The 16329-nt window shown below is 36.3% G+C and overlaps 1 long non-coding RNA gene across 1 annotated transcript in view; it reads left to right on the top strand.

The window, feature by feature from the left end:
* LOC309628915 overlaps positions 1-16329 on the top strand; it is an 85513-nt gene that overhangs the window by 56200 nt on the left and 12984 nt on the right. The window lies entirely within an intron of this gene.

The following is a 16329-nucleotide window of genomic DNA, read 5'->3' as shown; positions in this document are numbered from 1 at the left end:
GGACTGCTGGGTCATATGGTAGTTTTATTTTTAGTTTTTTAAGGAACCTCCATACTGTTCTCCATAGTGGCTGTATCAATTTACATTCCTACCAATAGTGCAAGAGGGTTCCCTTTTCTCCACACCTTCTCCAGCATTTATTGTTTGTAGACTTTTTATGATGGCCATTCTGACCGGTGTAAGGTGATATCTCATTGTAGTTTTGATTTTCATTTCGCTAATGATTGTGATGTTGAGCATCTTTTCAAGCGTTTGTTGGCAACCTGTATATCTTCTTTGGAGAAATGTCTACTTAAGTATTCTGCCCATTTTTGGATTGGGTTATTTGTTTTTTGGATATTGAGCTGCATAAGCTGCTTGTATGTTTTGGACATTAATCCTTTGTCAGTTACAAAAATGTCATTTGCAAATATTTTCTCCCATTCTGAGGGTTGGCTTTTCATTTCGTTTAGGTTTCCTTTGCTGTGCAAAAGTTTTTAAGTCTCATTAGTCCCATTTGTTTATTTTTGTTTTTATTTCCATTTCTCTAGGAGGTGGGTCAAAAAGGATCCTTCTGTGATTTATGTCATAGAGTGTTCTGCTTATGTTCCCCTCTAAGAGTTTTGTAGTCTCTGGCCTACATTTAGGTCTTTAATCCATTTTGAGTTTATTTTTGTGTATGGTGTTAGGGAGTGTTCTAATTTCATTCTTTTACATGTAGCTGTCGAGTTTTCCCAGCATCATTTATTGAAGAAACTGTCTTTTCTCCATTGTATGCTCTTGCCCCCTTTATCAAAGATAAGGTAACCATATGTGCGTGGGTTTATCTCTGGGCTTTCTATCCTGTTCCATTGATATGTATATCTGTTTTTGTGCCAGTACCATACTGTCTTGATTATTGTAGCTTTGTAGTATAGTCTGAAGTCCAGGAGCCTGATTTCTCCAGCTCCGTTTTTCTTTCTCAAGATTGCTTTGGCTATTCAGGGTCTTTTGTGTTTCCATACAAATTGTGCAATTTTTTCTTCTAGTTCTGTGAAAAATGCCATCAGTAGTTTGATAGGGATTGCATTGAATCTATAGATTGCTTTGGGTAGTATAGTCATTCTCACAACGTTGATTCTTCCAATCCAAGAACATAGTATAGCTCTCCATCGGTTTGTATCATCTTTAATTTCTTTCATCACTGTCTTATAGTTTTCTGCATACAGGTCTTTTGTCTCCTTAGGTAGGTTTATTCCTAGGTATTTTATTCTTTATTTTGCAATGGTAAATGGGAGTGTTTCCTTAATTTCTCTTTAAGATTTTTCATCATTATTGTATAGGAATGCAAGACATTTCTGTGCATTAATTTTGTATCCTGCTACTCTACCAAATTCGTTGATTAGCTCTAGTAGTTTTCTGGTAGCATCTTTAGGATTCTCTATGTATAGTATCATGTCACCTGCAAACAGTGACAGCTTTACTTCTTCTTTTCTGATTTGGATTCCTTTTATTTCTTTTTCATCTCTGACTGCTCTGGCTAAAACTTCCAAAACTATGTTGAATAACAGTGGTGAGAGTGGGCAACCTTGTCTTGCTCCTGATCTTAGTGGAAATGGTTTCAGTTTTTCACCATTGAGAACGATGTTGGCTGTGGGTTTGTCATATATGGCCTTTATTATATTGAGGTAGGTTCTGTCTGTGCCTACTTTCTGGAGAGTTTTTATCATAAATGGGTGTTGAATTTTGTCAAAAGCTTTTTCTGCATCTATTGAGATTATCATATAGTTTTTATCCTTCAGTTTGTTAATATGGTGTATCACATTGATTGATTTGCATATATTGAAGAATTCTTGCATTCCTGGGATAAACCCCACTTGATCATGGTGTATGATCCTTTTAATGTGCTGTTGGATTCTGTTTGCCAGTATTTTGTTGAGGATTTTTGCATCTATGTTCATCAGAGATATTGGCCTGTGGTTTTCTTTTTTTGTGACATCTTTGTCTGGTTTTGGTATCAGGGTGACGGTGGCCTTGTAGAATGAATTTGGGAGGGTTCCTCTCTCTGCTATATTTTGGAAGAGTCTGAGAAGGATAGGTGTTAGCTCTTCTTTAAATGTTTGATAGAATTCGCCTATGAAGCCATCTGGTCCTGGGCTTTTGTTTGTTGGATGATTTTTAATCACAATTTCAGTTTCAGTGCTTGTGATTGGTCTGTTTATATTTTCTATTTCTTCCTGGCTCAGTCTCAGAAGGTTGTGCTTTTCTAAGAATTTGTCCATTTCTTCCAGGTTGTCCATTTTATTGGCATAGAGTTTCTTGCAGTAATTTCTCATGATCCTTTGTATTTCTGCCGTGTCAGTTGTTCTCCTTTTTCATTTCTAATTCTGTTGATTTGAGTCTTCTCCCCTTTTTTTCTTGATGAGTCTGGCTAATGGTTTATCAATTATGTTTATCTTCTTGAAGAACCAGCTTTTAGTTTTATTGATCTTTGCTATTGTTTCCTTTATTTCTTTTACATTTATTTCTGATCTGCTCTTTATGATTTCTTTCCTTCTGCTAACTCTGGGGGTTTTTTGTTCTTCTTTCTCTAATTGCTTTAGTTGTAAGGTTAGGTTGTTTATTTGAGACTTTTCTTGTTTCTTGAGGTAGGATTGTATTGTTATAAACTTCCCTCTTAGAACTGCTTTTGCTGCATCCCATTGGCTTTGGGTCGTCGTGTTTTCATTGTCATTTGTTTCTAGGTATTTTTTGATTTCTTCAGTGATCTCTTGGTTATTTAGTAGTGTATTGTTTAGCCTCCATGTGTTTGTATTTTTTACATTTTTTTCCCTGTAACTGATATCTAGGCTCATAACATTGTGATCGGAAATGATACTTGATACGATTTCAATTTTCTTAAGTTTACCAAAGCTTGATTTGTGACCCAAGATATGATGTATCCTGGAAAATGTTCCATGAGCACTTGAGAAGAAAGTGTATTCTCTTGTTTTTGGATGGAATGTCCTATAAATATCAATTAAGTCTATCTTGTTTAATGTGTCATTTAAAGCTTGTGTTTCCTTATTTATTTTCATTTTGGATGATCTGTCCATTGGTGAAAGTTGGGTGTTAAAGTCCCCGAATCAAGATGGCATACTAGGAGGACATGGAATTTGCACGTCCTCACAACTAGTGCACCTAGCCGGCACTAGTGGGGGACCATGGACACCTAAAGGGACGGGAGGAACCCCCAGTGACCGAGTAGGATGTGGGGTGTGGTGGGACTGAAGGGGGAGGAGAAGTGAAGGCAGGACGGGACTGGTGCCCCTGAGTGGTGGCTGGGGGAGAGGAAGGGATCCCAAGCCTGAGGGAGAAACTGTGGAACAATTGGGAGAGCAGAGGATCAAAAGTGAGCATGGGGCTTCCCTGGTGGTGCAGTGGTTGAGAATCCGCCTGCCAATGCAGGGGACACGGGTTCGAGCCCTGGTCCCGGAAGATCCCACATGCCGCGGAGCAGCTGGGCCCGTGAGCCACAGTTGCTGAGCCTGCGCGTCTGGAGCCTGTGCTCCGCAACAAGAGAGGCCACGATAGTGAGAGGCCCGCGCACCGCGATGAAGAGTGGCCCCCGCTTGCCACAACTGGAGAAAGCCCTCGCACAGAAACGAAGACCCAACACAGCCATAAATAAATAAAAATAAATTTAAAAAAAATAAGTAAATAAAGCAGGGGTTGGTAACTTTAAAAAAAAAAAAAAAAAGTGAGCATGGCCAGGTTTCTCCTGACCACTTGGGCCACCAGAAGCCTGCTGAGATCCCAGGCCTGATCCTCTGCACACCAAGATCCCCTCAAGATGCGTGGGTCCTGAGGGAGTGGGAGGGAGGGAAGAGGGAGCAAAAGTAAAGGCCAGACCTCTGGGACTGGCGCCCCTGAGGGGTGGCTGGGGGAGAGGAAGAGTTCCTACACCCACCAGCACCCACCCACAGTTAGGGGTCCAGTGGGGACAGGGAGACCTTGGGGGAGATGGTGGGGGAGGGACACAAGGGAATGGAAGGGAATGGGGACACTGCTTTCCCTGTCCACTTAGGTACCAGGAAGACTGTTGGGCTCCCGGGCCTAATCCTCTGCCCTTGGAGCCTCCTTCATGCTGTGCGGAGCCCAAACCCCACCCCTACACCCCCACACAGAGCCCTACCTCTACACTCAGAGACCCCTTCAATGAGCTGGGCCTAAACCCCACCCACACACACTCACTCAGGGCCCTACCTCCAAACTGTGGAATGCTGCACTCCAGAGGCCCTCCTTTTGAAATGCTGCCTCTCCCCTTCCACGCAGGTCCTAAGCAGAGGCCCTGCCCCAGGCTTGAATGTCACCCTACCTGGGCCTTGCCTCCAGGGCCTTTTTCGGCTACATGGGTCCTGAGCCTAGGCCCCACCCAAAGCTCAAACGTCACCCCCCACACTTGCTTAGGTCCTGCCCCACCCTAAACCCTGCCCCTGCCTAAGTTCCACCCCCGCCTAAACTCCACCCCCATAACCATGGCTTTTTTTTGTTTTTTCCTCTTTTAGATTGGGGTTCCATTTTAACTTGTTGATTCATTGTTCTTGATTCTTTTATTTTTTAGTTTTCCTAATAAATCTTTTAATTTTCTAATTTTATTTTATTCTTTATAATTTCTTACTGTTCTCTCCTTTTGGCTTGCTTTCCCCCACCCCCACCCCCCCTTTTTTTTTCTTTTTTCTGTTGTGGTGTTATTTTACTTTGTTGCAGTTGTTTCAACTATAGTCTTATTTTTCCTAATATATTTTTTGTCTTTCTAAATTTATTTTGTTTTTTATTCTTTGATATTGTACTGCTCCTTTTTTTTTTCTTCTTTTTTTTTTTTTTTTACTGTGCCACGAACTTGCAGGATCTTGGCTCCCAGGCCAGAGGTCAGGCCCAAGCTGCTGTGGTGGGAGCTCCAAGTTCAAACCACTGGACTAACAGAGAATCTCAGACGCCAGAGAATATCAATCGGAGTGAGACCTCCCAGAAGTCCTCATCTCAGCACCAAGACTCAGCTCTGTCCAACTGCCTGCAAACTCTAGTGCTGGATGTCTCAGGCCAAACAACCAGTAAGACAGGAATACAGCACCACCCATCAAAAAAAAAAAAAAAAGAAAATGAAATGACAAAAAAGTATGTTATAGATGAAGGAGCAAGGTAAAACCCTACAAGACCAAATAAATGAAGGTGAGATGGACAACCTACCTGAAAAAGAATTCAGAGTAATAATAGTAAAGATGATCCTAAATCTCAGAAACAGAATGGAGAAAATACAAGAAACATTTAACAAGGATCTAGAAGAACTAAAGAGCAAACAAACAGTGATGAACAACACAATTACTGAAATTAAAAATACTCTAGAAGGAATCAATAACAGAATAACTGAGGCAGAAGAATGGGTAAGTGAGCTGGAAGATAAAATGGTGGAAATAACTGCCAGGGAGCAGAATAAAGAAAACAGAATGAAAAGAATTGAGGACAGTCTCAGAGACCTCTGGGACCACATTAAATGTACCAACATTCGAAGTATAGGGGTCCCAGAAGAAGAAGAGGAAAGGAAAGGGTCTGAGAAAATATTTGAAGAGATTATAGTCAAAAACTTCCCTAACATGGGAAAGGAAATAATCAGTCAAGCCCAGGAAACACAGAGAGCACCATACAGGATAAACCCAAAGAGAAACACGCCAAAATGCACATTAATCAAACTATCAAAAATTAAACACAAAGAATATTAAAAGCAGCAAGGGAAAAGAAACAAATAACATACAAGTGAATCCCCATAAGGTTAATAGCTGATCTTTCAGCAGAAACTCTGCAAGCTAGAAGGGAGTGGCAGGACATATTTAAAGGGATGAAAGGGGAAAAGCTACAACCAAGATTACTCTACCCAGCAAGGATTTCATTCACATTCGATGGGCAAATTAAATCCTTTACAGATAAGCAGAAGTTAAGAGAATTCAGCATCTCCAAACCAGCTTTACAACAAATGCTAAAGGAACTTCTCTAGGCAAGAAACACAAGAGAAGGAAAAGACCTACAAAAACAAACACAAAACAATTAAGAAAATGGTAATAGGAACTTACATATCGATAATTACCTTAAATGTAAGTGGATTAAATGCTCCAACCAAAAGACATAGACTAGCTGAATGGATACAAAAATAAGACCTGCACATATGCTGTCTGCAAGAGACCCACTTCAGACCTATGGACACATACAGACTGAAAGTGAGGGAATGGGAAAAGATATTCCATGCAAATGGAAATCAAAAGAAAGCTGGAGTAGCAATTCTCATATCAGACAAAATAGACTTTAAAATAAATACTATTACAAGAGACAAAGAAGGACACTACATAATGATAAAGGGATCAATCCAAGAAGAAGATATAACAATTATAAATATTTATGCACGCAACATAGGAGCACCTCAATACACAAGGCAAATGCTAACAGCCATAAAAGGGGATATCCAGGATATCTTAATATGACTAATTATAAGAAATAGTTTTTTGATACACAGTCTGAATAAAAGGCATGTTTTCCTTCACTGACTCTGAAATGAGATTTAAATGTATGAGCAGCCCAACAAGGCTAATTTTCAAGTTGTTACATGTTTGTACCCTAAACTTGAAATGTATTATCAAATAAGAGTAGTTTTATATTCCCCTTTATATTTGAGCATTTTTTTCTCTTCCCTTAGCTTCTTCCCTGTTTTGCTTCTTCTCAGACCATTTTTGACATTAAAAAAAAAAAAAGGGCTTCCCTGGTGGCGCAGTGGTTGGGAGTCTGCCTGCCAATGCAGGGAACATGGGTTTGAGCCCTGGTCCGGGAGGATCCCACATGCCACAGAGCAGCTGGGCCTGTGTGCCACAACTACTGAGCCTGCACTCTCGAACCCATGAGCCACAACTACTGAAGCCTGTGCACCTGGAGCCTGTGCTCCACAAGAGAGGCCACCGCAATGAGAAGCCTACGCACTACAACGAAGAGTGGCCCCCACTCACCACAACTAGAGAAAGCCCGCGCGCAGCAACGACACCCAACGCAGCCAAAAATACAATACATAAATTTTTTAAAAAAATTTATAACTTCAGGGAATTTACAATCTAGTTGGAAACAACAATACAAGACAGGAATATGAAAATATACTTTATGCTATAGGGGTTAAGAAAAGATCAAAATGTAGGAAAATAATTAAGGATAATTTTAAGATTGAATTATCCTTATACAATTATATTGAACACTGAAGTGTTGCAAGGCAGACAAATATATAGAAGACTGAAAAATCCAGTTGGATGGAAAACACCAGTGCATACAGGAAAAATCATTTGGTTTTTCTGGAGCCAATACTTTGCACTGTGATGTAAGGACTCCTAGGATTATATTAGTAGTATAGAACCAGATCACTAAGGACTATGAAAAATACTTCAAAGAATTAGAGACCAGTTATCAAAACTTTTAAAATTGCTGACTGCCTCAATATAAAATGTTTACACATTCACTAAATAGATAACTGTTTTCATTTATATAAAATTATTATATTAATTGATATAAATAATGTTTCATAAGACACTGTATAATGTGCATTATATATATATACACATTTAGAAATTAAAATTATCACATACAGAGGAGCTAAGTAACATTTTAAAATGTAAAGCTATACACAATGCTACCATTAGCTAAAATTCCATTTACACTTAGGGAAACACCCTCCTGAGAATTGCTATTTGGGGGCTGAATTCTTGTCAGATAGCACTGTCTTTTTAAAATGTATATTAACTTAACAACATACTTGCTGAATTCATAAATAGTGCTAAGTGTAACATTAGGTCTGCTCATTTCTTGTTTAACTCTGCTGATTCAATATGTTACCCAGAGGAATCATTTTAGACAACATCAACACTTTATGGTGATAATTTCATTGGTAATATATATTTAAAACCCTGGACACAGTTAAATTATAATACATAGAAATTCACTTAAAGCAAACAAAAGAGTGGAGGTATCACTGTCAATCCCTCTGTGTGGTGAAACCTCAACCATTCCTCAGGATGCCTTTGATACCTTGTGTGACACATACAACAGCATTTTTATGTAACTTATTAATAAAGAATAATTATAGATTTTAAGTCAAAATGTTGACATAAAGATAAATTCTCATGTTTCCTTTACACACTAATGAAGGTAGACTGGGTAACCAGGATTTAATGCATAGAAATTTAACATGAAACTTTAGAAGGAAACAATATAAGACCTGTAGGTGACTATGGCTTCAGACAACAGAGAGTAACTGTAAGAAATTTATAAGGAGATAGAGTGTCCTGTTAAAAATCGTCTCGTATAATTTGATAGAAAAGTGCTCAGGAAAAAGAAAATTTGAGTGAGGAAGTGTGGTTGACTATTGATTCCTGCCTGACAGTGCTTTGCTTTGCCCCATTTTCTCCCGATCGTTTATTTGCACTAAGATTGCTGATATTAGCTTGGCTTCCCCCAGTTTTGAAAGGAATGTTGAACTCCATTTATAATTTTAGCCTGGGATCTCCAACTTAAAGTCCTATTCATTCAAGACATAAATTATAGAAAAAATTAAATAAAATTGTATCACCCACAAAGACAAAAAGATTGGTAGATGATTCAGATGCAGAAAACAACAACATTTGGGCTATGTCAAGCGACTTTGGGTATGGGGCAAGTTGGCAAAACAGCTTGGATTCTTCTCCAGAGTGAAAAACAAAATTTTGATGAAATGTAGGGAAGGGGAAAGACATGATTCAGGTTTTAGTCTAATTTAGATTAATGAATTTAGACCAATTAAATTAGACAAAATTTAGAGAAGAAACAAAAAGAGGGTTCAGAGGAGACAGACATTGATGAGATACCTAAACATGTAGCAGAGGTAGACAAAGAAGAAAAGGGAAAAATGAATATGAAAAGGAGAAAGACAAACTCTAAATTTAGAACCATATCTAGGACCAGGCTAAGAATGGGGTCTTGAATGTGTCTGATATGTGTGTTCAACTGAAATGGAAAACAATTCTTTGCTTTTACTCCCATCAGTAGACAAGATCTAATTTCTCTCTGCTTGATGACTCAGTTTACCAATAAAATTTGGCAGAAGTGATGTTCTGGGCTTGCTAATACTAAGTCAAAAGAAGATTTGCATGTTCCACCTGGCTCTCATAGCACACTCACTACTGGAATCCATCTGTAACGTTGAAATCACCATGAAGTCTCATGGAGAGGCTCACATAGAGAGAACGAAACCTCCAACCAAAAGCCCCAGCTGAGCTCAAAACAGACAGCCAACATCAACTTGGCAAGCATATCACTAAGCACACATGCGAATAGGTTCTCCAGCCCAACTGAGCCACTCTAACTTATGCTATAGAAGGCAGAGATCTTACAAGACGTATTTTTGTTCAGTTCTTAATCCCTAGCAAACTGACACATATAGAAATTATTTAATGGATATTTGTTGAATGAATGAACGAACAAATGCACTGTTATGCTCAAAAGCATACTTCACTGACCAGTAGGTTTTTAAAAATTAGGAGTAGGTTATGACTCGCAAGTCTCAGAAGGAGTTTCTCACCTTCAAGCAGTCTCACATATTGGATAAGTTTCAGTTTATTTTGGCACATCCACCATGACATGGCCATTTTGATGGCGTGGCCATTGAGAAACAGAATGTGAAAACCTCCAGAGAAAACTGTTTTTATTTATATTTGGTGATAGTCTCCACTTGTCAATCAGAATTGGCACTCTGGTGGAAACTAATTAACCAACTTGACCTAGATTCCAGAATATGGCTCTTAGGAAAAACCATCTTTAATGTACTTTATGCATCTTGAGGATGTGAATCAAGTTGTGGCTCTAACACTCCTCACCCCTTTTTTATTAGATGTTGAAGAAAGAAATTAAAATACATCACAAATTATAATGTGTTTTTTAAAAACAGTGGTTGAATAAATCTATTTTCTCCTGAAAATTAGATCTTTTTAAATATAAGTTTAGACTTCTACAACTGATATTTGATCCTAGGCATCAAATTTTTCAGTCTGATGTAAACATTTGTTTTTAAAGTGTACATTTAAAAAACTTTAAAATGTTAAAACCAGGTTGTATTCTATCAAATATTATCTTTGTTCATACCTATGGAGGTACTTCATGAAGTCAGATACTACTAGGAAATGTGAAACAAAATATATAATTTTCCAATGTTTAATACCACAAAGAATGAAATATTATTCAAACATATAAACGTCCTTCTGGGGATGATGACTACTGCAGTAAGGGTAGGGTTTCACAACTTAAAATTTGGTTTTTATTTTAAAATGCTTTGTAAAACTAAAAAGTACAGAGTAATTTAACATAGACATGTAGTATCTCCAAAAAAGACAGAGTGTAGATAATACTCATGCCTATTCTAGCCTCCTTTTATGCCTTTTCTCCATTCTACATGCTGCTACAACCAATTAATTCAAAGTTCTTTGCACATGGCAGTGTTTTTCAAAGTGTAGTTTATGAACTTCTCTTGGCCTGTGAAACAAATACAGTAGCAAATATTACTTATACTACTACTAACAATGATAATAATTTTTAGTCTCATAATAATAATAATAATATTTTAAATATAGAATAAATAATAGAATCATATTACCTGCAAGTGTGCCTTCATGACACTTTTGTTTCACTGTGTATGTTTGTATGTGCTGATCTCACGTGTACTATAAATAAATATACTTGACTAAGTAATACCGAAGAAAATTTGAAAGCCATTGTATGAAGAGTGATAGCAAGTTGAATTGGCTATTCTGCCTGTTGTTAGAATTAGAATTTGTGCCAAAGCCAAGAGTTCACTGAACAGAAGCCAGTTGATATTCTCTCCCAAGTTTCTTGTTCTTAGAGAGGAAAGTTATTGCCATTTATTCTTAAGCATGATTTAGTCTATTTCTGTACTTCAGATATTTAAAGAGACTATTTTCAGTGTTGCTTTGAAATTAAGTGACTCACAACTTCAATCCCGTAGTGTTTAGACTAGTTATGAAGCTCTTGGAAGTATAATTATGCTTCAGATATTTTCACCTCCATTAAGATTGAAGTTACCCAGTAGAAAAATCCCCAGAGCCCAGGAGGGAAGAAGAGGCAAGTAGGTCATCCCAGCTCCTAGTCTAGTCAAGTGTTCCAGAATAGTTTAGCTGGTTCAACATGCCTTTTATGATAAAGGCACAGAATTAAAGAACAAAGTCAGTAATGAGAAATGTTACATGAATTGTATGGAAAGGAGTTTATAAGAAAACAGAAGATAATAAATTTGGATAAACTCAATTTAGGCTATTAAATAGACATAGACACTGAAATGCATTTCAAAATGAAAAATAGACGTAAGCTTTGATGAAAATATAATAAGGTCTGGCCTTGAAGAGGTTACATGAGTCCACAATCACTCACTTATTTTTTTACTCAACAAATATTAAAGACTAAATATCCCAAGGAGAATATAATGATGAAAATTCTAACTTTAAGGAAGTTTCATAAAAAATTTGATAGAAATATGAGCCAAGTGCATGTAATCCCCATAAAGCCTTGCTACCTGCAGTCAAGTCTGAGCTTCATGTAAAATTCAAAGAAATGCCAACCAGTTCAAAATCTAATAAGGATTTGAAAGGCATTATATTTACTGTTCCTTAAAAAATGCAAATATAACTTATAAAATCCATTATGCAATTTATTATAGGTTATAAAAACTTATCTACCATATGTTCAAGTTTTTCTTTCTATAAAGTCTCTATAACTTTTCCCCAAACTAAGCACAAACTGATTCTTTCTTATCTGTCCATCTCATCTTTAGATCTATTAACTGATCTTCTGACTGAGATTGTCTGTACTTGCCTATTTAAATCTATCAAATCTATAAATATTCATACATATTTTCTGCCCCATGTAAAAGTAAAGAAAATATTGATACAATATGGAAAATATAATGGGAAAATGATACTAATAGAAATAAAGAACACTGAAAAAAAATAATGTTGAGAGAGAGAAGATTCATTCAGTGCCAGAGGCATTAATGCAAGTTGTTGGTAAAATTCAAAATGGATTATTTCCAATGAATACTTTCAAATGTTGTGTATAAACTTTAGTGAGGTAAAATATTTGGATTTATAAGAATAGGGAGGTATTGTTACACCGTAAATTGCCCGAGACTGCAAAGAGTGAGAGTTTTGTTGATGAAGAGACAAGTTTTAAGTAAGATTCCTGGGAAACAACTCTATTAAGTGGATAAGACAAAAGAATGAGCCAGATAACAGATGGCAAGAGGAAAAGAAGACTGAATAATTCTGTGTCAGGTAATAAACAAGATTAGAAAATAACAGATGCCACAAACAGATCAAGAAGTTCAATGATATACAGGGCTATCTGATATATACTGTGAGACTATTCTTGTGCTGTGGGTAAAATTTCCTTTGAAAGATATAAAAAATGATGTCATAAAATTGTTCACTTTTTCCAAAATATTAACAATTTTGCCTATTTTTGAGAAAAATTATTGTAGGATATAAACTGTCTGCTAAGACTAAAATAAAAATTACAATATAGCAATACCATACTCTATGAACGTACTTAGGGAATTTTTTGTTTGCTTATTTGATATTTTTTGTTTTTTTAAAATTAAGATGAGCTATCAAAGAATGAAAGATGTAAAATTACTCCTAAATAAGTCTGCTTAGAAAATAATATGAACAACTGTTTCTTTGACTCAAAATTATGTTAGTGAATATATCCTGGGAAAGAATTAATGGAGATGTAGGAATTACTGTTTTGTTTTGCTTTAAGTAAGCATAATATAATTCAGTATCCCATTTTATATCAAATAATAATTGACAAAGATCATCAATTACCTGAGTCTGTCCCCCTTTTACTACTTTTGCTTCATATGGATTAATGAATACTAGAAATTGATAAAACACTGTATGCTATTTAAAATATAGCTTTTTACTTATTCTAATATGTGAAACAATTTAAGCAACAAAGTAATTTTTATCTAAGAATATTACTTCTCTGACCTAAAATCAGTGACTCCTTCAGGTTATCAGATGGATTTATAGAAAATAAACATAGCTGAGCAACTCTCATGTGTTATCTAACAGTTAAGGAATGCAAATGACATTTGTTGGATTTCATTCACCACAGTGAGGCAAATTATAAAGCCAGGTAAGAGTGAGAAATAAGGAATACTTTCTCCTAACCTAAGTAAATGTAAGAGCCTACAGCTAGGAACCTACTGCAGAAAACTAACTTTCTTATTTTTCTTGTCTGTCTTCAGGCTTGATTAGCTGAGCTGGTCTGAGTCAATTTTAAGATTAATCCAGGTAGTGTTGAACTGACCAGCTGATGAGCTGACTGAAAAATATCTGCCCTTGGTAAACAAAGGGACCAGGAATTAGAAAGTGAAAATTTCACTACTATGGGTCAGGCAATTTAAACATGTTCTACAATAACTCCTTATATGTTAAAAAAATATTATATTACCTTATGTGCTGTGTGTTATTTGCACTTAGAGAAAGTTAACCTTTGTGATTAAATGATGTTTTATTGGAAAAATGGTTACATGAATACATTCTCACAGTTTATTCACCCTTTTTTTGAAGAATGTCATCTTTCAATTTTTTTCTTTTTACATTATTAGTTTCTGAGCTCCTTCTTTTTCACTTTAGCTCAATTTTATCTAACACTTTGGTTTTGCCTCAGTGAGATTCAAACTTTTCAAGTTTATACCTGTCTTAACATGTTAACCTTATAAAGCTTCTGTATCCATCTACTCCTCTAGAGATCAGATTGTCAATTATAGTTGCAATTTACAATGCATCTACTTTTTAAAAACGTCTACTAGCACCAGTAAGTTATACTTCAATAATTACTCTACTTCACTTTTTTTCCATGTTATTTTCCCTAATTACTTAACTGGAATCCAAATGATTAAGATAACTATGTTCAAAAATCAGTAGTTTGAAATCATTTTTAACCCCACTGAGGTATAATGATTTTAGGAAGATTCTGTAGTTATTCTTAAAAAGTAGTATATAAACCTGTCTGGTGCATTCCATATATCTCAAGTGAGTCTAGATTTAAACCTGAGGTGGCATAACAGACAACTAATTTTATTGAAACTTGCTAACAAAGAATCTAATGTCTATGTAACCAGAAAATGATTTGATTTTTGTCTTCAGTCTAATCCCCAATATTCTTATTTCACCAATCTTCCCTTCAGCATTCTACTACTTTCAAAGTTAGTTGTTATAGGATGTCCTTTCTTTTGCTTCATAAGCAAATTAATTTAAACAAAAAAAGAAGTATTCAACTGCTCTCAAACTAATGCATTATCTTTCTGCATAACAGGATTGAAATTGTGACTTTAACATTAAAAAAAGGACTTGAGAAATAATAGCCAAAAGACAATTGTCACATTCGACCCTTACACCAAAAGGCCCAAAACTTTTACTCTCCTAGATGAGGGGAAATAATGTATAAAAATAGCATCGGTTCTTAAAAATTGATTCATTCACCCGTTCAGTAAATTGTTGTTAAGCATTTCCAAACATTCTAACAAATAAATGGACAATCACATGCTGAGAAAAGTGTTCAAAAGGAAGTGATAATAGTTTCACAAAACATTATTTTAAAATCTTGATTCATTTTAGGAGGAGAGAATAGGAAAGCCGTCTCTAAAAAGCAATAATTGTGCTGGATTTGGGGAGTGAACTTATTATCTCAGCAAAGTTATCCCAATTACATTTCCTTACACAAAATTCTTTTTAAAGAATTTATAACACCATACCAGTAAGGAAGGTTTAAAAAATAGGGTAATATATTACCCAGGACTCTCTCAGCTGCAGGTATGAAAACACAGTTCTCATGATGCTAAAAAGAAGCAACAGGATGTTCATAGTTGAGATCCAGCTATTGAATCCAACTGTCAAGATTAACTCCCTGGTTCCTCTTGTGACATCCTGAACTAGTTACTGTGGTAGACATAGTGATATACCACCCAGATCCCCCTTCAGTGAGGGACTTGATGCCATGTCTGTGGAAAGTGCCCTGGCAGAAGCCTTCAATTGTTAGTCCCTCCAATAATTGCCTCAAGTGAAGAGATCCACCTTTTCTAAAGTCCCACCCTCTTCCCGAGATGAGGCAAATCTAAGAACTGATGAATTGGTCTATAAAGAACCAAGCTCTTGCCCCAACAGCATATCACTGAAGTAGAGTTACAGACCCAGAGCTCCCAGAGACAATTCCAAGACTGTCTTTAGGTCTGCACTACAGCTCAACTTCTCTCTCTACCCACTTGTACGTGCTTCCCTTCCCTTTCACAGGTATTGGTCTCAAGAGCAGTCCTTAATAAACACCCTGAATGCTAAACTCCATACAAGGGGCTGTTTCCTGGGAAATGTCATCTGTGACACCTATACTCTCTGACCTCTGTTTTCCCATCTATAAAAAGAGAATAATAGAACCTTTCTCCCTGGATTTTTATGAAACTTCATTGAGGACATTCATAGAAGGTACTTAGTCTGATGATTTATATGTAGTAAATAGTCTATACATTTTATTTATGATGATGATGATTATGATGATTGGGGAAGAGAAACTGGGATGTACAGGTATGGTTGAATTCAGGATTCCAAATGATGTCATTATCTTCTATCACTTTCTTGCTCTCTCCAATTTATTTATTTATTTTTTTAATGAGCAACCATATTTTCTCAGCTTCATGTGTTTTCCTCATTTGTTCTAACTACAAACCAGTACTATCCATGTGGTAGAAAGAGGCCAGACATGAACTGAACGACAGAATAAATCTTTTCTTTTCCCCCTCTTCAGGAGGGATGTACTTTGATTTTATGCCTGGTCTGGGTCATGTAATGTTACTTATTACCCTGTAACTTTTACCAACACTCCAGATAAAATCTACCTGAAATACTGTCAGTGGTCAAACTTTTACTGAAAGGTAAAGCTTTTGTCCTTTTTGAAATGTTCATCTTCTAGGAAGAGCTAATTCTTTACATACTTTAAGAGATGAATGAAACTTTTTTCTTTTTCTCAGATCGTTTCCTGAGAGTAGACACTGACAAAGAGAATAAAACAGAGAGAAATGAAGGGTACCATAGGGGAGGGCTGGAAAAAAGGGGAAGAAAAAAGAACTAAGAAGCTTAACACTCCTAAAGATACATGTTCTCTACTTTATAATACAGAATTGGGCCAGTGTTACATCACAGTGTCAAATATAAATATTTGGGCAAAAATATGTTCTTCCTTGATGGTGACATCAAAATTGATATTACT

The sequence above is a fragment of the Balaenoptera borealis genome (assembly GCF_965194805.1).
Source record: "Balaenoptera borealis genome assembly, chromosome: 5".
Taxonomy (NCBI): domain Eukaryota; kingdom Metazoa; phylum Chordata; class Mammalia; order Artiodactyla; family Balaenopteridae; genus Balaenoptera; species Balaenoptera borealis.
The sequence above is the reverse complement of the archived record's forward strand: the minus strand, read 5'-3'. Positions and strand labels throughout refer to the sequence as shown.